Raw genomic sequence first — 24,397 nt, forward strand, 5'->3', positions numbered from 1 at the left:
GTCGCTGGCAGGGGAACACAGGTCTACCCTCTACTCCAGGTTCTGGCTCAGGGACCATTCACTGCACCTTGCTGCCTCTCCCTGAGCTACTTCCATACCTCTCAGCCTTCCCCACTCCTCTGGATTTTCCAGTCTCCTCACTCCCTCCCTCCAACCAGGGAGTAACTTTAGGCAGCTCATATCTGCAGCCTCCAGACACTCCCCCCTCTTCCCAGGGAGAGACTGCAGCCTTTTCCAGCCCCCCCTTTCTGTTGCCAGCCTCCTGGCTTTTGTAGACACCCGGCCTGTCCCTAGCAGGTCAGCTTCTCTTTAATTAGCTGCCTCTAGCCTAAAGCTCCACTTTGTAGCCCAATTAGCTGATTTGGCCAGGTGGGCCCAATTCAGCTCTTGCCAGGCCAGTGTGGAGAGCATACCCCATCACACATACCTAAACCCATTGTGGGTTCCATTTTACTGAGCCTCCAAACTTCCAGTAGGAGGAATTGGATAAAAGGCTCTGATTTTGCCTTATATTTTGTTCCACTGGTATCAATCAGACACTAATAAGTAATAGCAGCACAGACAGTGGGGAAACTCACAGTGTAAGGCTTAACTGGACAGCTCTGTGATTTTTCTTTTGGCTTTTACAATATTTGGTCTTTGAAGAGCCAACAGTGTCACGGCTTAACTTTGAAAATGCCTCATGACAAATCACAAGAAAGCAAACACACTAAGACCATTAACTCAACTGACTTCTTTAGTGACCTTGATATCCTTAGGCCCAGCTCTGTCATCCTAAGTAACCTTACTTCGCAAGTAGTTCCAGTTGATCTACTTGTGGAGCAAGGTGCATTAATTAGTGGCAAAGAAGTTGAGTTGGGCTAGAGTTATGGGCAAACACTGAATTAGTCCTAGCAACAAAGGATTATCTTGTAGTTAAGGCACTGGACTGGAGCTCTGGGCATATGATTTCAATTCTTGGCCCTACCATGTGACCTTGGACACATCATCTAATCTCACCATGCCTCAGCTCCCGCTCTATAAAATGGAGATATAGAACTTTCTTTCTGTCTTGTCTATTTAGACTGTAAGAAGGCAAAGCCTGCCTCTTGCTGTGTGTACATACAATACCTAGCACAATGGGATCTCCCTCAGGGCCTCCAGGAGCTACTATGATACAAATATACAATCATAAATCAGTCCTCCCATCTTCTCACCAAACGACACGTTGGTGTCTCCACTGCTGAAGCTCTTTTGATCTATATTTTGGCTAGAGCTGGTAGAGAATTGGAATTTTTGTTCAGTGGGAAATTCCAATGTTTTTGGGGGGAAATAGTTCTGAATTGGAACAAAAGTCAAATTTCCCACCAAAACAAAAATTCTGAAAAATTTCAGTTTGATAGCATTGAAACACTTTGTTTAGATACTGTCATTTTGACTCATTTCTTTTTGATTTTTATATTATATACTATGTACAAAGTAACGCACATTAGAAAACAATCCCAACTGTATATACAAAATAATGATGTTTAAATTAGCTGTTACTACTCGAGAAAGCTCTTGGAGTTATTGTGGATAGTTCTCTAAAAACATCTGCTCAATGTACAGCAGCAATCAAAACAAAGCTAACAATGTTAGGAACTATTAGGAAAGGGACAGACAGAAAATATTATAATGTCACTATTTAAATCCATGGTATGCCTACACCTGGAAAACTCTGACCAGTTCCAGTCACCCCGTCTCAAAGAAGATATATTAGTCATGGGAAAAAATACAGAGAAAGACAACTGGGTTAAAAAAGAACTAGATAAGTTAAAGGAGGATAGGTCCATCAATGGCTATTAGCCAAGATGGTCAGGGATGCAACCTCATATTCTCATGTCCCTAAGCCTCTGACTGCTCATTTGATAAATTGCCCTGCTCTGTCACTCCTTCTGAAGCATCTGGCACCAGCCACTGTTGGAAGACAGGATACTGGGCTAGATGGACCATTGGTCTGGCCATTCATATATATTAAAATATGCATTTATAATACATTATATTTTATAATATTTTAATTTACATACAAGTCAAATGAAACAAATCAAAAGAACACTAACAAGGTAACATTTCAACACTGCCAAAATGGAATGTTTTGACACCATTGAAATGAAATGGTTTGACTTTTTCCCATTGAAAAATGTAGTTTAAATTACACATTCCTGAAAAGCATCCAACTTCTAAAAAAGTGCATTTTTCCATAGAAAACTCTTCCATCAAAATTTTTTTGGCCAACTGGAATTTTGACCATTCACATTGGGCCAACATTGATTCTTCCCCTTCTTTCCCGCCTTCCCACCCTTATTTCAAAATCAGCCACCAGTGAATATGGCTGAAAGGTTTTTTTTTGTTTACACTTGCACAACAGCATTGCTGCTGCCATCACCTCAGCGTTGGCCACCCTGTTTTGGGATAGAGCCAGCTGGCACAGCTCAGTAGTCTCTTCCTGTGGCTTGACATGTTACCATGCCCAAAGGATACTTGCAAGCACATTGTAACAGTCGGAGGGAGGATGAAGTTACTTGACAGTGTCTCTTTAAAGATCACAATGACTCGTACTGGAAAATTAAAATAATTTCTTTCAGAAGAAACCAGGCAGAGTGACTTCTGCGTTGCTTTCGCAGATGAGTGTAATGTGGTGAAAGGTGGGAGACTGACCACCCTGGAGAATGAAGCCTTCTATTCATCCATGGTGAAATTCACTCCAATGCAAATGGCCAACTTAATATTTAGGCACCACTTAATCCATACTTTGAGGCCACAAGTGAGACCTGAGTGGAGCACAGGTCTTTGGGCTGGCCTTCTCTTGTACACACGGGTGAACTTCACTCCAAAGGAGAGGCACAGTCCCAGCTGTAGCAGTGCAAGCTGCCTCGTGCCACCACGCCTCTGCCGATGAGTCTCCAAGCCAAGTCAACCTTCGGACCTTCTGCTGATGCTGCCCATCGGGCGTCAGTACCAAGTCTTCCCAACGGTGACGGCAGCTTTGGTGAGGTAGACTCTTTCACGCCTCACAAGCATAGAATCATAGACTATCAGGGTTGGAAAGGACCTCAGGAGGTCATCTAGTCCAACCCCCTGCTCAAAGCAGGACCAATCCCCAATTTTTGCCCTAGATCCCTAAATGGCCCCCTCAAGGATTGAACTCACAACCCTGGGTTTAGCAGGCCAATGCTCAAACCACTGAGCTATCCCTCCCGCCCCCAAATGAATTGAGACCAGAATTCATTCACACGGACCGCCAAACAGCCCTCAGATAATGACCTTTAGTCTCTAACACTTGGGTCTGGAATTGAACTAGTGACCAATAGCTGGAAATCTCTCCAGCGTATTGCATGAATGAATTCAACCTGTGACCCAAGGCAGTCTGCATTCTGATCAACCAGTCCAGCATTAGCCTGAGACCAGAGTGCTAGAGAAAAACTAGGAGAAGCAGATGGGAAATGGATCTGTCCCAGCTCCACCTGCTGGCACAGCCAGGCTGTGGTTCAGCCTTGGCCTCAACCTCAGATTTTATTATATAAATACTTTTGCCTTGACCCAATTTCAAGACCAGACAGTCTACAATGAGAACTGGCTGTGTAACAGCTACTAGATAGCACAGAGCTGGGGCTGCACCCTTCAAGAAGGAATTTTCCCCAGTGGGTGGAGATTTGTTATGTGCTAGGCTTGAAGGTTTTAAATTTAATCCCTCTCCCATTCACACATCGGGCTACCCTCCAGGCAAAGGTAATGAAGGAGGAGGAGCCGTGACAGAGAACGATCAGGGGAAGAGGTGGCATCGCATCGGGAATCGCACTCTTTTGGGTGTGATGCACTTGAGTTCAGCTGACAATTCTAACTGCAGGAGACTCTCTTTGATGCTATCACCCATTACTGCAGTACTCCCTAGAGCAGCAAGTGCCCTATATCCGCGGAGAGCTACAAGCCAGAGCTTTCTGAACACTATGCCAGGGTTAGTCAGAAACAACAACAACAAAAGTCTGACAGTGGGAACAGACGCAGAAAGGCATTTCAGGGAGAAAAAAACCAAAACCCCATGCACATGGAAAAGCTTAGCTGTTGCACAAAACCTGGCACTGGAAATCAAGAGGAAACGAGGACTGAGTGACCAGATCGCACGCAGGTGAAACTTAAGTGGAGCACAGGTCTTTGGACTGGCCTTCCCTTTTACAAAAAGGTCAATTTCATTCCAAAGTATAGACACAGTGCCGGCAGCATCAGTGCAAGCTGCCTCATGCCACCGGGCCTCTGTTAATGATTCTCCATGCCACTCTCTCAGCAGCGCGGGCTACAGGGAATAGCATAAGAACACGGGCTTTGAGGTTGCTCCAAATTATTACAGCCACAGTCTCTCAGTGCTGATTCTTGGGGAGCTCCCAGCTATTCCAGCAAACTGAGTGACACCAAAACTTTTCATGAATTCATGTAGATTTTGCTGAATTGTTCATTTAGAAAATTATTTTTAAAACCACATCTTAACGGTGATTTTTTGAAAATGAAGCATTTTGATTTTTCATTTCGAAATGACTTTAGAATTCCAAATTTCCTTTAATTTAAAAAAAAATCAAAAATGTTTTGAAATGGTTGGAGCCAAAACGAAAACATTTTGATTTTGTCAAAATGAAATGTTTCATTTGACCCAAAGTGATTCCCATCCCCACCCCCCTCCACACCCGATTCCCCAAAAATGTTTGGTTTGGGTCCAACTCAATTTTTTTTTTCTGTTTTTCAAAATCCATTATTTGCTCAGCTCCAGCTAAGACAGATAAGGCAAATTCCCTCCAAAAGTTCCAAGTGACCATAGAATCATAGGACTGGAAGGGACCTCGAGAGGTCATCTAGTCCAGTCTCTTGCACTCATGGCAGAACTAAGTATCATCTTTATCAAAAAGTAATATTTGTGGGAAGTATCTTGTCATTTTTCAGCCAGCTCCAGTTCTAAATCCTGCCTCTCAATTGGCGGGGTCACCTTTGTATTCCCAAATCATATCAGGGAGCTGGTTGGGAAAACACCAGCTTTGCCAGCCTCAGAGATATCATGATGACACTATCCTGTCTCAGTACAAATGCTACATTCATCAAAAAATATGCAGTGGGGCTAATTTATTTCGCCAATAATGAGAACTGATGCTCTAATTTGCAAAACGCCTATTTTCTTTCCATTACATTTAAAGGGAGCCCACATCACATTATTTAAACCCAATTATTGAGGGTTTGGAGCATCAATATTACTGCCAGTTTCTTCTCCCACTACTTTCATTATAAGGCCCTCTAATGTTGAGCTACAAGGCAGAGGGCTTGCACTGTGGCCCATAAGTGCACCACCTTGATACATTCTGCTCCACAATGGGGTGAAATTCACCCTTATGCAGAAGGTCTGGACGAGGCTTATGCACCCATATGTCCTTAAAAACAGGCCTTAAGTAGGATGCTAGCATTGCCTAGGCTTTGTGCTGACCCTCTGCAGTGGGCAAAATTTCACCCAGTGACATACAACATCCCTTGCGTACCCAGAGATCTCCCATTTAGAGAGGGGGCTAGGCCATAAACCCAGGACTGATTTGTCTTTCTGCTCTGAAAGTCTAGGTCAAACCCAGAGCAGCGATGCTTGCTATCTCATTTAAATATTCAGTTAACACTGCAAAGATTAACATTTTCCTCTTTTGAATATCTAAATATTTGCCCACAAACCCCTGCTAATGAGCAAAGACAAGTGCTGGTAAGTGGCAAGCAGCATTAAGCCTAGAGTCAATCAAATGAGCACAACAGGCCCTTCAGCACCACCACAAGGCCCATGTGAGTTAAATTCAAAACTGGTGGCTTGCAAATGGCCCTTCTCTCCCCTTACTTCTGCCCCCCTCCTTCCCCTCCCACCCACACATTCCTCTCCCTCCCCTGCTCTCCACCATCCTTTCTGCTCTCTGACCCACTTGGGGGCATGAAAAACTGGTACTGAGAAACCTGCCAACTGCTTTAGACTTTGGAACGCAGGCTCCGGTCTTGTCAGCTCTGAGCCTTCTGCACAATGGAAAAAAAAATTACACATTTCACTAGCTAACTACTGCGCTGCTCATTTACACGTCAGAGGCAAATACTGGCAAGGTCACAGCCAGCAGTGTGCAGTTGGGAGCTGCTGCTGCTGGCAAGAGGTTAAAGCCTGGAAAAGCACAGCTTGGGAAGCTCTTTAGACACCTTGGAACGTGTCCTCCGCCTCAGAAGTCTGAGGTGTGGTGACAGCAAGGTGCTGAAACTGCACTTTTAAGAGCTATCAATCAACATTAACACACATCCACAGAGTATCTGCGGCCAACACCTACAGCAGCATCTTGAAGGGTGCGTAGGAGGAAGGGAGAGGGAAGGAGGCAGGTGTGGAGAGGAGGAAGGAGAATACAGAAACACGTCTTTTCTCACTACTGTCACATGGAGAAATTCCCACCCCTCCTGCTTTGCAAAGAAACTTTGTGGTGTATAATACAAGGGTAGCAGCTACCTTTAGAGCTCAAGTGGTAATAGTCTAGGAAGGCAGAATGGCCTCTATGCTAGAAAAAGAGCTATAGAAAAGTGAGGTACTAATTATTATTATTTGTGCTTCTCTTGAAGCAAACCCCACCAGGGGGAAGCTGGGAGTGAAGTGGCAGTGACCTCTCACATGGATGGCACTTCTATACGAATCCCTAGAGCTAGTTGCAAAGGAAGGCCGGGACTGAACTAGGTGGGAGCTGTCCCTTAGCCAGCAAGCATATGCTGCCTGGTGTGTTTGGGGGGTCTGTCTACACCACAAGTACTGCAGCTGCAGCATAGACACCTGCTAGCAATCCTGGAAGGGTTTTTCCTGTTGCTGAAGGAAATCCACCTGCTTGAGAGTGGTAGCTAGGTCAACGGAAGAATTCTTCCATCCACCCTGCAGTGTCTAAACTGACCTAACCCCTGATAGAACTATGTCTTTAAGGAATGTGGATTTTTCACACCTCTGGATGGCATACCTAGGTTAGTCTAAGTTTCAGGTGTAAATCAGGCTTGGGACTGGAGTGAGGTGCTTCTTCAGAGCAAGTACTGAGAGGCGCTGGGAATGGAGTAGTTGGGAGCTGGTTAAGACCTTTCGTTTTCAGTTTTTACTGAAAGACTGCCAGCTTGGAGAAGAGCTATTACTCGGCTTTCAAAGATTTTCACCTGAATTTTGGACCACTCAGTAGATGACAATACTGACTCTGTTAAGACAACCCAATCCATGACATAAGATAGATGTGTTATGTTAATAATAAATTAGTTTAAGTGTAAATGTGAGGCTGTCTGTGAAAATAAGGCAGTGTAGTGGAAGATACACATGCACATACTGTTAGTGTACACCTCATGAAATAAGCCACAGCATCAAACTTCCACTTTTGACACACTTACTTTTTCCCTTTGGGTTTTTTTTTTAATCAACCCAGAAATTGGAGGTTATTTTTGGCATTGATTTTTACCTTATTTAAACTGTTGTAATAAACAATGCTACATTTTCTGGACATTTTAAACAAACTAAAACCTGCAGACAAAGGACCCTGAGGCTGGGAGCGGCTCCCTCAGAGCCAGCACTCACGTTCCACAGCATGGGCTGTGCCTGCAATGGCTAGGAGCTCCCCAGCCGCCAGGTCTGAGAGGCTGGGGCTGTAATCGTGTGGCACAATGCCAAAGCCAGCGGACTTATACTGGTCCCAGTAGTGCCCACTGCTGAGCAGGCGGGACTGCAGTAATATTAAGCTCCTCTAGCCAGCCATTTCTCCTTAACCACTGTCTCGAGTGGTGATAGCCTATCACAAAATGCAAGCATCACTTTCATAGGTGGATTCAAATTTTCCAAATTTAACATTTTCAATTTGTCAACATTTGAAATGTTGATGAGAAAGAATTTCACCCCCTACACACACACCATTTTCACAGTCCCACCCGAGTTTCGATCAGCTCTAACTTTTTAACCAAATCTCTCCTGCAGCTATACACCCCAAAGGCTTTACAGGTGACTGGTGATTTCTCGCCCCATCGGCTATTGTTTGAGGGACACAGGGCAGGGAAGAAAAAGGTTTAAGTGGGTGAGCAAGCAAAGGCTAGATGTATAGAAAGATCATTCCAAGTGTCAGGAGCTGCAGAGAAGCTTCTGGCAGTGGCAGCGGTATGAGAAACCAGTGTGAGAGGAGTAGACGAGGCAAGGACTGCTCTGCCCTTTAGCCAGACTCCAGCCTTCCCACCCCTCCTCCTTACACCCCATCCATGGAAAGTCTTCTCCCTGCTGCCAAAGTGGGCGGGGCTGGTGTCAGACTCAGAAGAAAACCTCAAGAGGAGTTGGGTGAGAGGCCAAGGAGAGAACGCCTCAAGCAGCTGGCAGGGGAAGGCGGGAGGGTGAGGGAAGCGGTGCAGAGGCCTGTGCGTGAGCTGGGATGGAGAGGGTCGGGGCAGGCGGAGGGAAACACTGAATCACTAGATCTGAGCGAGGAAGAGAAATGGGGGATGGGACAGAACACTAATGCCCTGGGGGTGGATAGGTAAGTACCTGGGAGATTTGAAAACAGGCAGCACAGATTTGAATGAGAGAGAAAAACAGTCTAGGGCTTGAGAGAGCTCCTGAGAAAGCTAAACTCCATAGGGAGGAGCAGACCTGGTCCAATGGCTACAGACAGGTGGGTCAACTTCAGACACCTCAGAACTCAGCTCCTGATAAGCAGCCAGGCTTGAGGCTGCTCCTGCGATCCAAAACTCTAAACTTCGTGAGGCCTGTTCACCTAGCATTGGCTGGAACAGGATGCTGCTGCATTGGGGCATAACAGTTATTTGTCCGGCAGCATTTATCCTGCAATGGATGGGGGCTCCCATCCCTTCCCCAGCACCTCAGAGCAGCTGGGTCCTTTGGAATCCAGAAGGCTTTTCTTAACTAGCAGTAAGAAGTACTGCTTATAGGGGAACATCTGATCCCATCTCCCTGCATATCAACTGCAAGCAAGTCTGACCTCCACCCAAGTGCTAAGCAGGCCCAGCACAAACTCCTGCTACTAAAGGAGATCACAGGCTGATGCAATCAGGCTATGAGGGTGAGAGGATCTGTCCCCAATGAAAGCAGATGCTCAGGCAGAACTAAAGTAGGGACTGTTAGTTTTTTCTTTGGTGGTGGTTTCCTTCCCCAAACCCTAGTATTATTACTTATAAAAGCAAAGTTTTCCAACAGTGCATGTAAGAAGCTGCTGAGCAAGCCACACTGGGTGAGGGAAAATGAATTAGAAAGTTTGAGAGAGTTGAAAGGAAACTGTCCTAACTACAGCTTTTCCCCCTAAGAGCCTATAAACCATATCAGGCACTGAAATCTTAAATATTTATATGGAATTATGCACCCTACTTATTCCATATTCCAGAACCTACTTAGCAGAGAGGCTATAATTATAATGGATTTAATAAAAGCTATCATATTCCATAATTCAGCAGGAAAGCTTATGCATCGCCCCTAGATGCAGCTAAGAATAGCTAAGTTTCTTTATGTTGGTGATTGTTCCGAGAGTCTGAAAGAAAAATGCCCTGTCCCTTCTTCTCCCCATCATGTCTGTTAGAAGCACTATGAGGCTGGTGCCGCTATAACCCATCAGCTGTGAGGCGCCATTGGCCCAGCCCTGGCCTGTAGGTGCCTGGAACGCTCTGTTTCCCTCTTTCTGAGCTTCAGAGTGCTGGGTTCATTAACCCTTTGGTGGCACAGGTTCTCAATACTTAGCACTTCCAGAGCTCATCCATGGACCTCAACGCGCTTCACAGATACGGGTTAGCATCGTGTTTTACCGATGGGGAAGCCGAGGCACCGAGAGGTGACTTGCCCATGGTCACAGAGTGAGTCGGTGGCAGAGTCAGAAATCACGTCTCCCCCCACTCCCAGGCTTTTATCCAATTCACTGAAACATGCTGCCTCCCTTGCCAGTTAACTATTTCCTTACCTGGGGTAGTTACAGGAAGAAGAAAGGATGGCTCCCTTATGAACTGACAAAAAAAGTGAAGCACCTCTTTAGGGTAAAACTGTGAAAAATAGACCCACCCAGTCAATGGCACTATGCCACAGCTGTTTTCATCTTACTTCAGAGGTATTTTCCCCAGTCATCACGGGGACAGGGTCTGTCTCCAAGTCCTTATTATATTTGTACACACCACTCAGCAGAATGGGGATGGGGCCCTGATTTATTCTGGTGGTGCCTAAATAATAATTCAGCTGCCACAATGTTTAATCCTAATCTCCATAATTCTTCTGAACTCTCGCTCTCCCCAACACAGCTTCCCCACCTCTTTTCCTGACATGGATCTTTGCTCTCATTAAAAGCGGAAAACCTTCATTTTGCAGGGGCTCAGATTTTGACGGGTGGTTCCTGGGAAGGCCACCAGTGCTGGTGCTGTCCCAAAGGAAGAGAGAAAACAGTTTCCCAAAAGCGGCAGGGTGCATCTTAATCCACCCAAGCCTCATCTACATAGGTGTCCGATCTGATAACATACTTATCAGCTTTCTAAAGTTACCACAGGTGATAAGGAACATAATAAATACACCATAATATTAGGAGGAAAGACTAGGGATCTAGTATGGGGAAGTCACCCCATATTTTTATCATCATATATTTTGGGGGAGTCCAGTGACTTTAAACTGGTCAGTACTGATTCCCATATGGACTGGTGTCTCGCCTCTCAATGCAAAATCATACTTAACCCCAGAAACCCTAATGCAACTGTATCCCATCAAGAGGCAGTTTGAGCAGCATCCATCCCATTGGGCATCTTCATGTCATAATCCTGCACTTTCCTCTCCTTTCCCCCAGCCTCCTCCCTCCAGCCACATTCTCCCTCCTCCTGTCTGCCCACACCTTCCCTCTCTGTACTAACCCTAATGTTTTTCCCAGATGTCAGGACAGCAGCACAGGGAAGTGGTGAAATGACAAATGAGAATTTTCATACTTTAATTTATTAGGACAATTGTGCCTGGTCCTAAATCAGGGACCTAAGTCAGTTGAGTCAGCAGAGTTCCCGTCAGTTACCCACCCCTGTTACTCAGGGATCCTCCTCCCTCTAGTCTGCACTCAGATTTATTAATCCTCATTTTATTCGTGAGTACATATTAACCCCAGCCAAGGCTGCCCTCTACGACCAGATACACCCAGGGATCAACCTAATCCAGTGGTGCTGTACTTCCCCCAGACCTCAGTCAGTCCTTTCTGGTGGCTGGCAACACATGGATGTCCTTGCAAGGCACCCCAGTTGCTTCTTACCCCTTCCAGCTTGTCTGTTGTCATCCTAACTGGCCTTTACAAATCTACAGGCCTTCAAGGGGAAAATCAGGATGAACCCTGCTTCCGAATGTCAACACCCACGGATGGGTAGAAATTTAGGGTCCACTGCGGCCCCGCTTCCTTCCATTTCACTTTATTTACACACATTATGAGGGCCCCCACCAAGCTCAGCACTCCAATACAATTGTCCTTCCTTCTCCCTCCCCACCCCCATCAGCCCTGGGTACAAACACAGTGTTCTTGTATCCCATGCATGCTACAGAGTGGGGAGCTGCTGAGTCACCCCTTTCCACACCCCTCTTCCCTCCCTGTTCAGCCATGTACCAAGCCCATAGCTGGTACTGTAGAAACCTACAGCCAGTCTTAGTTGACATTTGGTAGCCCTCTAGAAAATCCACTTGTTCCATCCCCTCCTATTCAGCTAGAATATGCCTGTGTCTGGGTAGAGAATACCAGGACTGCCAAGGCATATCTACCCCCATGGAAGGCATATCTACCCCCATGCAGCTCTGATTTAGCTGGTATGTCATTTAACGCTGGAACCGTTAAAAATACAGGCCAGACTGGGGCCTATCAGCCCTCACGAGATTAGGTTCGCCCTAACACCTTTTGTGCTCTCCCAATACTCTTTGGCCCCAGACACTAGGGTTGTAACACTCCTGCCCTTCCTTTCTGCAGCTTCTCTTCCTGAGACGACACCAAGCAAGAACGTCAACAGGACAATACACAGCTATGAGGGGCTTTTATGGATTTCATTTCTTAGATAAATCTCAGCTAACAGGCCAGAAATTCTCTGCTTGCAACTTCCCATACACTCAAAGCTACAGTCAGACGTATGTTCATGAGCTGCAAAAAACAAAGGGTAACTAGCCCGAACTGAACTCCAGCTTCAACTGGATGAACTACTCACCTACAGGCTTTTACACTATTGACCCTCCTGAGGAGGCCATAGATAGTCAAAGTACCAGTATTATCCCTAGAAGCACATGCCATCCAACCAGACAGATGTCTGGATTGCCTCACAGGGTTTGATTAAGGCAATCTGGTTCTGGGCACAACCAACAACTCCACCTCCACACCATGTCCTTCCCGTGAGCCACGACCCTGCCCCAATTTAGGGTGGCAACAGGTTTCAGTTAAAATGAAAGGTGCAGTTCACACCACTTAGCACTATCATTTCAGGCAGGGGTTGGTTACACTCCGGTCACATTTCCAAGCTATTCTTGGCATCCATAGGCTAAAAAACTTTATTTTAAAAAAAAAAAAAGAAAGAAAGCCTGAAGGTGTCTACTACGAAGGGAAAAGTGCTGGTGGCGTGGAAGAGGTGAACCTCTCCATGACCCTTGGGCGTATGCAGCGACAGCAGATCAAGGAGCTGTGCACTAGCCATGCGCCGACGTTCTCAGCCACCCCAGGACTGACTCAACGGGCATACCACTCCATTGACACAGGTAATGCTCAACCAATTAAAGTCTAACCTTACCAGGTGTCTCCTCGAGCTAAAACTGCTATAGAATGGGAGATCCAGGATATGCTACAGATGGGTGTAATCCGCCCCTCTGGCAGTGCCTGGGCATCTCCAGTGGTTCTAGTTCCCAAACCAGATGGGGAGATATGTTTTTGCGCAGACTACCGTAAGCTAACTTGCCCAGACAACTATCCAATGCCATGCACACATGAACTATTGGAGAACCTGGGACGGGCCCAGTTCATCTCTACCTTGGACTTAACCAAGGGGTACTGGCAGGTACCACTAGATGAATCCACCAAGGAACGGTCAGCCTTCACCACACGTCGGGCTGTATGAAGTTAATGTACTCCCTTTCGGATCTCATCCTCCAACTCCAGGTGCTGGGGCTCCAGGAATGGGCTAGCATGCTTATGCCATATCTATCACTGACTGCTATCCCTTCTATTCACCCTCTTGCTTGTGTATCCATAACAGCCCCGTCCCCAGTTGCAGAATTCTAGGCCTATAGATTATATGGTTCTGAGGCCATGTCTAGCTTTCAGCTATTATTCTTGTGGAAGGTATTCGCCACAACACCTTCACATATCGGTTCTGTGAGACTAGTAGGTGCTGGCATGCCTCTTGGAAAGGATCTTAGAGACTGTGCTTCAGGATTTAAACCAGACTAACTAGTCACATGAGATTGAACACAGAGGACAGATTATACTACATCTGCCTAGCAGGAGCCAAGATAGTGGACTATATGGTCCATGGGTCTGATCCACTGTGGTAATTCCTACATTTCTAAACATGGACCAGTCTTGGCAGAAAATTCCCTTCCCACCACCACCCCTTTTGTCAGTGACTGGTCGGATACTCCATAGGAGTTTGTGGACTTTTCCTCTCTGCCCTCCTGACAGAAAAATAAGGATATACAATCGGTTAATTCCACCCACAACCCTCAGCTGATGTAACAGCTTTCACGGCATAAAAGCCAGACTAATGAGATTTACCTCCTTCCAGTAACGTTAAAGATAGTTACACTTCATAACTTCCAACTGAATTCACTGTACAGCCAAGTGGTTCTAATGAGTCTCCCACATACAAACAGAGCTTAGTGTCCCTAATGATCATGCAGTAATGGTTGACTTCATTATGTCACTTTGGCAATAGCTAAGTTGGAGAAGAATGTGTCTTTCTTTTGGTAGGAATCACCTGAGCCTCTAACCTGCACTTAGGGGAAGGAATAGTGCAGGAGCGTTCACCCTGGGGGAGTTTTCCCAGCTTCTCCATTCTCAACCTTTCCCAGCAGGAGGCACTGGATGGATTAGTATAAGAGTGCCTGCCGTGAGGGAGCTGCCAGATACTCCAAGCCCAGCCTCTCCCACCCCAAGTCTCCACTGCGGGAGGTGTGGGGAGAATACCAGAAGGGAGAGAGCTCCTAGCTACTCCAGCCTTTCCTGACCTACTTTTGCATTAGGAATGGTATAGGAATGACTTCCCAGCAACTCCATCTTTAAAGTGTTTAGATAGGAAATCTCCATGCTCTTAAATAGTTTTTCTTTAAAGAAAAGAAAAGAAAAGAAAAGAAAAGAAAAGAAAAGAAAAGAAAAGAAAAGAAAAGAAAAGAAAAGAAAAGAAAAGAAAAGAAAAGAAAAGAGACACACATTGCAGGGTCGAGAGTCAGATTTAAAGACGCTCCTGACATTCTTTCCTGTGCATTATTCAGCCCAATCTGTTTAATGGGTCTTCATCAGTGATTGTGATTGCTGATTTGTGCTAGCGACATCATTCAATCTGACGCGCCTTTGAAGCAGAAGAATGATTATTTCCCTTCTTTCGAAAGACCATTTAATTCACGCTCCCCAATCTCTGGGAATAGATAACCCACATCCCTCTTAGTTCATTAACTCGTGGAGGCTGTCAAAGGATTCTCAGCTGCTTGGACAGAGATGGTGTAGTTCGGAACTTACAGCACAGGAAAGAAAAGCAGCTGAAAGCTTGCAGCATCCCTTTAACCACAGATATGCCGTATCACCCTCCTAGGATATGGTACTGCATTGTCCCAACAGCTGTTCACTGCTTAATTCCTTCCTTTTCCTGCCCCTTCAACCCCCACCAGACAATAAGCAAAGTTAGCTTGGGATGGTGTTCCAGTCGACACTGAAACACTGTTAACACAGCGCAAACCAGTGTCTTATTTTGCAGTTCTGTGCTGCGGGAGGGGAAGGGGAAGAAATCAGTGCCAGCTTGAGCCTCAGCAACATTGTATCAGCACAAGTGGAACTGACCCTGGCCTGCAGAGAAAGCCAACTCCTGTGTGGGCCACAAGACGACGAACAGCTAGTTTTTGACAGGTTTCAGAGTAACAGCCGTGTTAGTCTCTATTTGCAAAAAGAAAAGGAGTACTTGTGGCACCTTAGAGACTAACCAATTTATTAGAGCATAAGCTTTCGTGAGCTACAGCTCACTTCATCAGATGCATATCGTGGAAACTGCAGCAGACTTTATATATACACAGAGAATATGAACCAATACCTCCTCCCACCCCACTGTCCTGCTGGTAATAGCTTATCTAAAGTGATCATCAGGTGGGCCATTTCCAGCACAAATCCAGGTTTTCTCACCCTCCACCCCCCCACACAAATTCACTCTCTTGCTGGTAATAGCCCATCCAAAGTGACAACTCTTTACACAATGTGCATGACAATCAAGTTGGGCTATTTCCTGCAAAAATCCAGGTTTTCTCACATCCCCCCCACCCCCATACACACACAAACTCACTCTCCTGCTGGTAATAGCTCATCCAAACTGACCACTCACTCTCCTGCTGGTAATAGCTCATCCAAACTGACCACTCAAGACAAACTGCATCCACTCAGTTTGGATGAGCTATTACCAGCAGGAGAGTGAGTTTGTGTGTGTATGGGGGTGGGGGGGATGTGAGAAAACCTGGATTTGTGCAGAAAATAGCCCAACTTGATTGTCATGCACATTGTGTAAAGAGTTGTCACTTTGGATGGGCTATCACCAGCAGGAGAGTGAATTTGTGGGGGGGGTGGAGGGTGAGAAAACCTGGATTTGTGCTGGAAATGGCCCACCTGATGATCACTTTAGATAAGCTATTACCAGCAGGACAGTGGGGTGGGAGGAGGTATTGGTTCATATTCTCTGTGTATATATAAAGTCTGCTGCAGTTTCCATGATATGCATCTGATGAAGTGAGCTGTAGCTCACAAAAGCTTATGCTCTAATAAATTGGTTAGTCTCTAAGGTGCCACAAGTACTCCTTTTCTTTTAGCTAGTTTTTGGTTACAGCAAAAAGAAGCACCTGCATTGTGTACTACAGCAAAAGCCGAGCAGTGGGATGGGCCTCAACGAAGCAAGGTGTAATGGTGAGAGCTGCTGATTTCTCTTCCCAGTACCATTGCACAACTTCTGCCATCCCACGGCTAGGGCTGAGTGCAGTCCTACCACAAGGCAAAAGGGTGGGACAATTACAACCCAGAATTCATTTCTTACACTGAATTCTCCTGGGGCTATTTCTGCAAGAACGCGAGCTGCAGTCAAAATGCTCCACTTAAGAAGCTCAGTTTGGAGTGGAGGGCAGTCTCTTAGCTAAATGCCTTAAGTCAGCCTGAACCCTTTCTTCAGGACATTATTTATTGCCCTATTCCTCTCAGCCACATTGCCTTCTTAAATGCACCTTTATAGTACATCAACAAAAGGGAGGTATTTCAAAAGTGCTCAGCATGGACCCGACAGCTTTCTCCCTCCTTATTCCAGTAAAACTCCCACTGACTTCATTGGGAGCTGTGTTACACCAACACCCAGTGCTTTTGACAATCCCACCCACAACAGAGAAAAGGGCATATGCGCTACTCCGTGGGTGCTCCAGCCCCGGAGCACCCATGGAGAAAAGATAGTGGGTGATGAGCACCCACCGGCAGCCCCACGGATCAGCTTCTCCCGCTCCCTCCCTCCCAGAACCTCCCACCTACCACGCTCAGCTGTTCAGCAGTGTGCAGGAGGTGCTGGAAGGAAGCGGGGGGAAAATGGTGGCAGGAAAAGGTGGGGAAAGAGGCAGAGCGGGGATCGAGCACGCCCCGGGAACTCAGAAATTTGGTACCTCTGGAAAAGAGTGAGGCTAGTGAAGCTAGGAAATGTTTGATTCGAATCCTAGCTTTGCCACTGATTCCCCCTGGGTCCCTAAAGAAAATTAAAAAAAAAAAAAGACACTCAGCCTCAGTGTTCCCAACAGTAAAATGGAAACAATAATACTCATAGTCCTAGCTCTCAAGCAGATTGTGAGGCCCAATTAGCCACTATTTGTAAAGTGCTTTGAAAATGAAAAGTGCCATATAAATGTAAGTAGTATTATAATTAAAGAACAGTTCTGGCATATGTCTTCTATGTAACTGCAATGGACCATCAGTAACCAGAGTAGATTATTCCTTTCTCCTGCTATTCCCCAGGCCTCTGTGATTGTTAGATTTTCATAGGGGAAAAAAATTACTTCCTAAAATGTTCAAAAGCTTTTCCTCAGTTTGTTATTAAAGCAATTATCTAGTATAACACACTGAAACAGCTCAAAGTATCCTAATGGGAAACAAATGTGCCAAAGAAGTGACCAAACTTGGAATCTTTATTGAAAAATGAAGGGAAAGCGATTAGCAGAAGAGGCAGCAACGGAAAAATTTTCCACCTGGCCTTGGGCAACACATCAAACAAACCTCAAAAAGGATGCTATTTATAATTGTTGTCTGGCTGTCTTTGGACTCCCCCCATCTGTCTGTCAGTCTTGTCTGTTTTCTCTCTCCACCTCCTTCCCCAACTCTGCACCATGTGTCCTGTGTGTGAGATGTTTGCACAATACACCCAGGAGTTAAGGAATCTAAAATCATTTGAACCTATGGGATGGACTCTGATCTCACACCCATTTTATTGTGGTTTAGCTCCATTCGCTTCAGAGGGGTTATAATGATGCAAGTGAGTAACTATTGCGTATGGGGGTCTGTCTGTGTACTTACACTCACAGCAAGTTTTTCACCCCACATTTTACATCGGCTTTCCAGCTATTTGCCTGATTACCGACGCAGGTGGATGCTAGAGCAACCCATTGGCCAAAATTCAGCCACAAACTGCATATTTCCTCAATGATGGACCCATTAAGAAAAAACAGGATGGGTCTGTGAACGAAAATGTGGACTGTATTTGCCAGGAGTTTCAGTCACAGCAAATAGTTCAACTGTGGCTAATAGCTACAGAGGCACACACACAAAAACAACCCACACAGACATACGCAAGACTTAATTAACCAAAAAGGAGGACATATTTGAAGTTCAGATGTGAAAAGAACATCTGATTTCTCTGTGTTTGACTGCATTTCTCCACTGATGTCCACGCCTCAGAGGAGTCAGATGTTCAGGTCAGATAATCACCCAAGACTTTGAGCATAGTCAGAGTCTAGCCAAGCTATCCCAGCTTCTTGCATACAAAAAGCAGGAAACCTCATGAGAAGCAAGATTCCCACCCTAAGCCTGTTGATACATTCTGCTTTCACTCTGATCATAAATACTGCACGAGCAGCCTTTCTTGCAGTAGTTTAATGCTTCCCATCTCCCTCAACCCTGCTCAGAGCAACACATTTATAGGTGTATATACACTGAAGGCCAAGCCATGGGAAAAGTTGCATAAAGGAAACAGTTTTTCAGGTGCCTCCAGCCATTTTGCATGGAGATAGGGTGCTCTGAGCATGCCTACTGGATCAGGCCCTACAAGCAAGCAGAGGAACCTCTCTCTCTCTCTCTCTCTCTAGGGTGTGCCCACGGAGTGAGGGTAGGCACTTCTCTCATCCCAGATGTCACTCTGGCAGTAGGTATTGCCATACTGCCAGCTTGGTGTATGGGCTCCTGGGTGTAAGTCTTTGGGAGGTATCCCCACCACCTGCAAGGCATGTCCCCAGTCCAAGGAGGAAGAGAACACAAACAATAATCCAGCAGCACAGTCTGGGCTGCCCCTGCTGCTCTGCCCAAAGCAGAAGGTAAATAGTCTCTGAAGGGAGCTGCATTCCTAACCCCCTGAGCCTCTGAGAGGCCCAGGCTGAGTGCCTGGGGCACTAATGTAAAGCAAAGATGGTCCCTCTACATCTCCAGAGGGTCCAGGAAGCAGAGGCTCTTAAGCAGTTTACTGCGTGAGCAGCCCCTACCCTGTGGACCTAGGGACCGATAGCTCTGCAGTCTCTCTGAGTGCCACCCTGCAGTGTTCGTGGAGCCTCCCTCATAAGGAGGAACAGGCATTACAGGTGCACCAAATTGGGGCTGGATGTGCTCAGAGGTGCACTTTAACCCGTTCTTGATCAGATTGGGAGCCTGTGACATCACACCCCAGTCTGAGGATTGCTTAGGTGGGAGATGGGCACTCGTATCTTTAGAATGAGGGCACAGCGGCCATGCCCAGAAGCAGAAACGGGTGCCTAGGGAACTTTCAGAAAAAAGTTTAGGGCCCTACAGGTTTAGGCAGTCGCCAAGTGGGGGTTTTGTCAATTGCAGGGGTACCTACAATGGGGATTTAGGTGCCAGAGTCACTTGGTGGATGTGGCCCTCAACTACCAGACCTTCATGGGCCTCAAAGGGAAGATTTCCTGAGTTTGTCTCCAGTGTCTGCTACCCTTATAAACTCAGCACAAACTGTGGTACTCCAAAGCCCCTGATGTTCCAAGAGCCACAGGATTTCAGCATTGATCCAGCAACTGGTCCATTCACATAGGCTTCTAGCATTTCTCCACTGCTCTTGGAGGCTGCAGAGCTAATTCCTTGCTAGTAGCTGACCCAGCTCTTAAGAAGAGCATCAGTGCTGAGGGGAAATGCACAGAAGCTAACTCGGATGGCTTTTGCCTGTGAGGGGAACATGCTGTAGGGAGCAGCTTTCCTCTGACTCTTCCCCTTTCCAAGACAACCATACCCATCTGCCCAAAAGCTGAAGTCTCAGCTACAATCGCTAGAGCTTCCATAGGGTTCAGGGGTGAGGATCTGGTCTCATCTCCTTCCCTCTGAAAAACATTGGGTCAAATAAGCGCATGGTGGCGGTTTTACTCCTCTCTGCTTGAAAGAAGGAGAGTGTGAGTGGGGATTTGAAGCTTCTAAAGCTGAAGAAAATCTTTCTGGAGCTAGACATTATTGAATTGCTGTAGAATGACATAGTTCAGCAGGTGGATGGGGCATATAGATATATGTTGTTAAAGTACTGCCTAGAGGCTCCATCTGGTTTCAGGGCCACTGTTGTGCAAGGTGCTGTACACCTAATAAGAGAAAGCCCATGGCCCCAAAGGCTTGCAATCTAAATAGACAAAGAGTGAAAGAGGAAACTGAGGATGCAGCTTGCCCAAGGTCACACAACAGGTCAATGACAGAACTAGGTTTCGGACTCCGCATCCTCTGCTCCGCCCACTGGACCACATTGCTTATATAGAAGCTGGATAAAGCTACGGAGTTGGATGAGTCCTTTACTGGTGCCTCATTAGCACACAGAAAAATTGTTTTGTCAGTGATGCCTCATTTCTCATGGGGAAAGAATATAGAGCCCAGTTCAATATTGTAAAGACATTTAGAATAAAGATACATCTGCACTGAATTCATTCTGAATAAGTCTCCTGGGAGAAAAACATGCTGAATTGGATTTCTCTGGGCACTTGCAATAGAATCTGCCTTTAGAGGAGCAGAATTTAGCTGGGACTTTACGTACACTTCATATGTAGAGCAGGACCGCAAGAGTGCAATTATTCTCAGACCTATGTATCACTTTAGCCCATGATGGTGCATAGGCTGTAAATTGGTTGTCAGTACACAGCACAAATTCACGCTGCATAGATTTTGGTGCTCATCTAAAATGGATTTTGAATGCAGACGCTAGAATGAAGAAAACTTAAATTAATCTCTTTGACCACATACAGTGCAGTCTGGGCATAATCCTGTCTGCAACGTAGGCTCTGTGGTTCTGGACCTTTGTAGCAGAATAGCCTAGCACACTGCATGATCGTCCCATCTCTTCCCCTCTGAGGGAACGGTGGCTTGCTTTTTGTGAACATATTCCATCAGCAACTTTCCCTTCGCCCACAACTTCCCCTCTTTCCCCCCTGCCCAACCAAACCCCAAGTGCCTTCAGCCGAACACACTGGGATAGTTAAACGTGCATATCTTCTAATCCAGGGCTGGCTGTATCTGCAGAGCTTTCCAGGAGACAATGGCTTTATTTTCTCTTCTGACAAAGCCCGTAATACGATATAAGAAGAAGTCAGGTGAAGCACAGCAAGCATCAGCAGCATAAACTCCTGTGGAAGCCATCAATCTTGAACGCATTGTCTGGATTCTTAATTCCAGTTGCAGAAGAGCATCTATGGCTGAATTACACAGACTGTCTCAGTCTGGTTTCAGAGCAGTACAGTCTCAGGGAAGAGAAAAAAAATCTCTCTGCTCCAAAAGAGCGTTTATTGTTCACAGTTGCCATTTTGGAGTGACTTTGAGTGTTCACAAAAGATGAGCTAGTAACATTTAGAGCCAGGGGAAGCGCTAAGAAAATAGCCCTGTTCAATGCCTCCTAGGATTAATTTGCAGCCCCTCTATGCTTGAAATGGGCATCTCCTGCTCTCTTGAACCATGACTGGTAACCAGGTCAAAACTGCACCAGATTGTTAGATGGAATTTCACATTAATGAAAAAAATGAGCAATTGAGACAAAGGTAGTACAATCAAACCCATATTACATGTATGCATCTGTAAGTTACAGCTGAATTCATGTCTCCTCCGGAGAAGAAAGGCTAGTTGTTCTTTCCAAATGGTACTTTGTAAAGCTCAGAGAGACAGTGTTGTTCTAGCCTAAAATACTAGCCTTAGAGTCAGACAACCTGGGTTCCAGTCTCAGCACCACCACTGATATGCTGGGTGACCTTGACTGAGTTACTTCACTCCCATTTCCCTATTCTCCCTGGTCTGTTTAGACTGAAATCTCTCTGGAGCAAGGAATGTCTCCTCCTATATTTGTCCCCTGGCTAGCACAATGAGAGATCTTGGTAGGAGCTGCTAGTACTTTGCAATGCAAATAATAATCTCACCTAGCTGTCTTCAGCCTGCTCTGGATGGTGATTTACTGTATGCAAAGGAGATTTCTCCAGCCTCTGGTACAGGGGACATTTTCTGGGCTGACTTCAGAGACCATTACCTCATCTGCAGGAGTGTGACTAAATCAGGAGTGCAGACAGCTGAAACCTGGAAAGGGGAAAAATAAATAACCCACATTTTCAACAACCTGTACGTGTTGGCTTTTCAAAGAAAATCTCCATCTTCTCCTCCCTTAAAGGGCCAGGTGAAGGAATGGCTAAGGCTAGAAGTGAATTGTAGGATTGTATCAAGTTCTCTTTAACTGGCAGCATTGGCTTGGTACAATAGTAGCATATGGGTATTTGTGTTATTGCAAATGAGGACACGATGAATATCTTGTTAGCATTCAGTGTACATGTATATGGGATGGGGGGAGACAGGCAGAGCGAATCTTTACTCCCAAATTGGAACCAAGGTCTGGGGTACCTTTGCAACATGTCTGCATCCAGCTATTGCTAAGTATGAGGAGTAGTAACTGCACATCCTACTAATCCTCTGCTACACACGTTTGTGGTTATGTAGGTCTATGCTGTAAGTGATCTTTCTGGCATGCCCCCAAAACACACTCATTTCTTTTCCTTCCTCCTCACTGCTGTCGTGAGTAGTAGAGACCTTACCATGGAGATTTAGTCTCTGGCAGGCATGAATTACTTCGCATGGGTTGCCATTGCTTTTGTCCATTTAGCAGATGCACAGTTTTCTAGACATATTTGGCCCTTACACATTCACAGAGGAAGAGATTTAGAGCACCATAGAAAGCTGCCTTCCTGGAAAGGCTTCTTAGTCCAATCCCTATTGAATCTCACAGAAGCAGTGAGACAACCAAGTGCTGTTTCTGTCTTTGATGGAAATGAACCCTAGTGGGTTACACAAACATACATAGATCAAGAGACGTCACAAGTTTGACCTCTGCCTTTCCTTGCTGGATCACTGAGGATACATCACTGGCTGTCTCAGACTAGATGATCAAATACACAAATGCAACACCAACAAGGCCAAAGGAATTCTGGCCAAAAAGAGGGGAAGATGACAAAAGACTGAGGGGAATGGATGAAAGGATGTCACTTGGCAACTTTACCATTTTACAGCTACGAACTGGCTCTCAGTGGGGCTAATAGCTCACTTCCTGCCAGCTGGTTTCAGAACATCATTTGTGGGGGCCTAAGAGGCACTTTACTTGTACACTCTTGCCAATAGGTGCTGCCCCTCATCCTTCATGCTAGAGGGTCAAGTTTCTGCTTGTGTAACTTCACTAAAGTCAGTGGAGTTAAACCAGCAGTTAATCTGGTGCATTGCCTTCGGGGGAGTGATGCCAAAGCGGTGGTAAAGGTACTACACTATGATCTCCATCTCTGATTGTGCTACATCAGAAATCAGTGCAAGTGTCAGAACTGTTGACAAATGCTAAGTTTACCAAGGTGACCATGGTTAGTCCCTGGAAGGGTTTTTAATGCTCATAAAAGGTGCTATATTAACCCCTCCCCTAGAAATCAAAGTCTTCAGGTTAGGCCAAATTCTGAAGTGGAGAGTGGCTGCATAACCAGGGGTTAATGTGGGGAAGGCTGTACCACAGCTGCATTTGTTCTGAAGACATAGATCCTGGGATATGAACCTCAGCCGTTAAATGGTGGGCAGGAACCAGCTCAGTGAGCAAGAGATGAGTTCATTCTCTACGTGTTTCCATCTCCACTGATAACATCCAGGTTGCCACTGACAGTTTTTTGGGCTGTGGATTTTAGTCTGGTAGGGACTAGACTGGGAATATCAGCTCAGGTCACAGAATAACCTCTGCCAGTTGCAGTGTTCAGTAGCATTCATTTGTTACCCTAATGGGCTGCATTTGAACTAAATGTAAGTTTAAACTGGGGCATAGAGAGGCTGTATCCATATGCCATTACACATCCCCTAGTCCATTGAGCCCCATGTCCACTGAGGGGCTTTGAGGGGTCCAGGCAGAAAGTCATCCAGAAAGGGCCCTAAATGAAATCCCACCCAACAGTATTTAAAGGCACTCAAGGCCGGTCTCTTTTTCTGAGTTCAGTAGTAAAGCTCCCATTGATTTCAATGGGAGCAGAGTTAAGCTCTGAGCATCGGCCTTAGAACAATGCCACCCTGTAACACCCAGTGGCTTTGTATTTGTAGTAGGAAATAAATGGCATTTACAAGGGATCATGCTCAACCTGAAAAGTCTCTTGAACGTGTCTAGACCTGGATCAGGCAAGATTATGATCTTTCCTAGAACAGTCTTCATCATGTCTGTTGCTCTTTGCTTCCTTTCTTGTGCAAGGCTTTGTTTATTGGTCAATGACTGGGGCCTTGTATATTTTACAAGTTATACCAGAGCATGGGGATTATAAACATATGTATTGAGAGTGGTTCTGCCACTCATGCCTTGGAGATCATCTCCATTTTCAGTGAACTACTGCCATTGGACTCACTCTCCTCCACTGTCAGCAATAGCATCGTTCTCTGTTTAAACACCACTCCTTCCA

The sequence above is a fragment of the Lepidochelys kempii genome, chromosome 15 (genome assembly GCF_965140285.1).
Source record: "Lepidochelys kempii isolate rLepKem1 chromosome 15, rLepKem1.hap1, whole genome shotgun sequence".
Classification (NCBI taxonomy): domain Eukaryota; kingdom Metazoa; phylum Chordata; order Testudines; family Cheloniidae; genus Lepidochelys; species Lepidochelys kempii.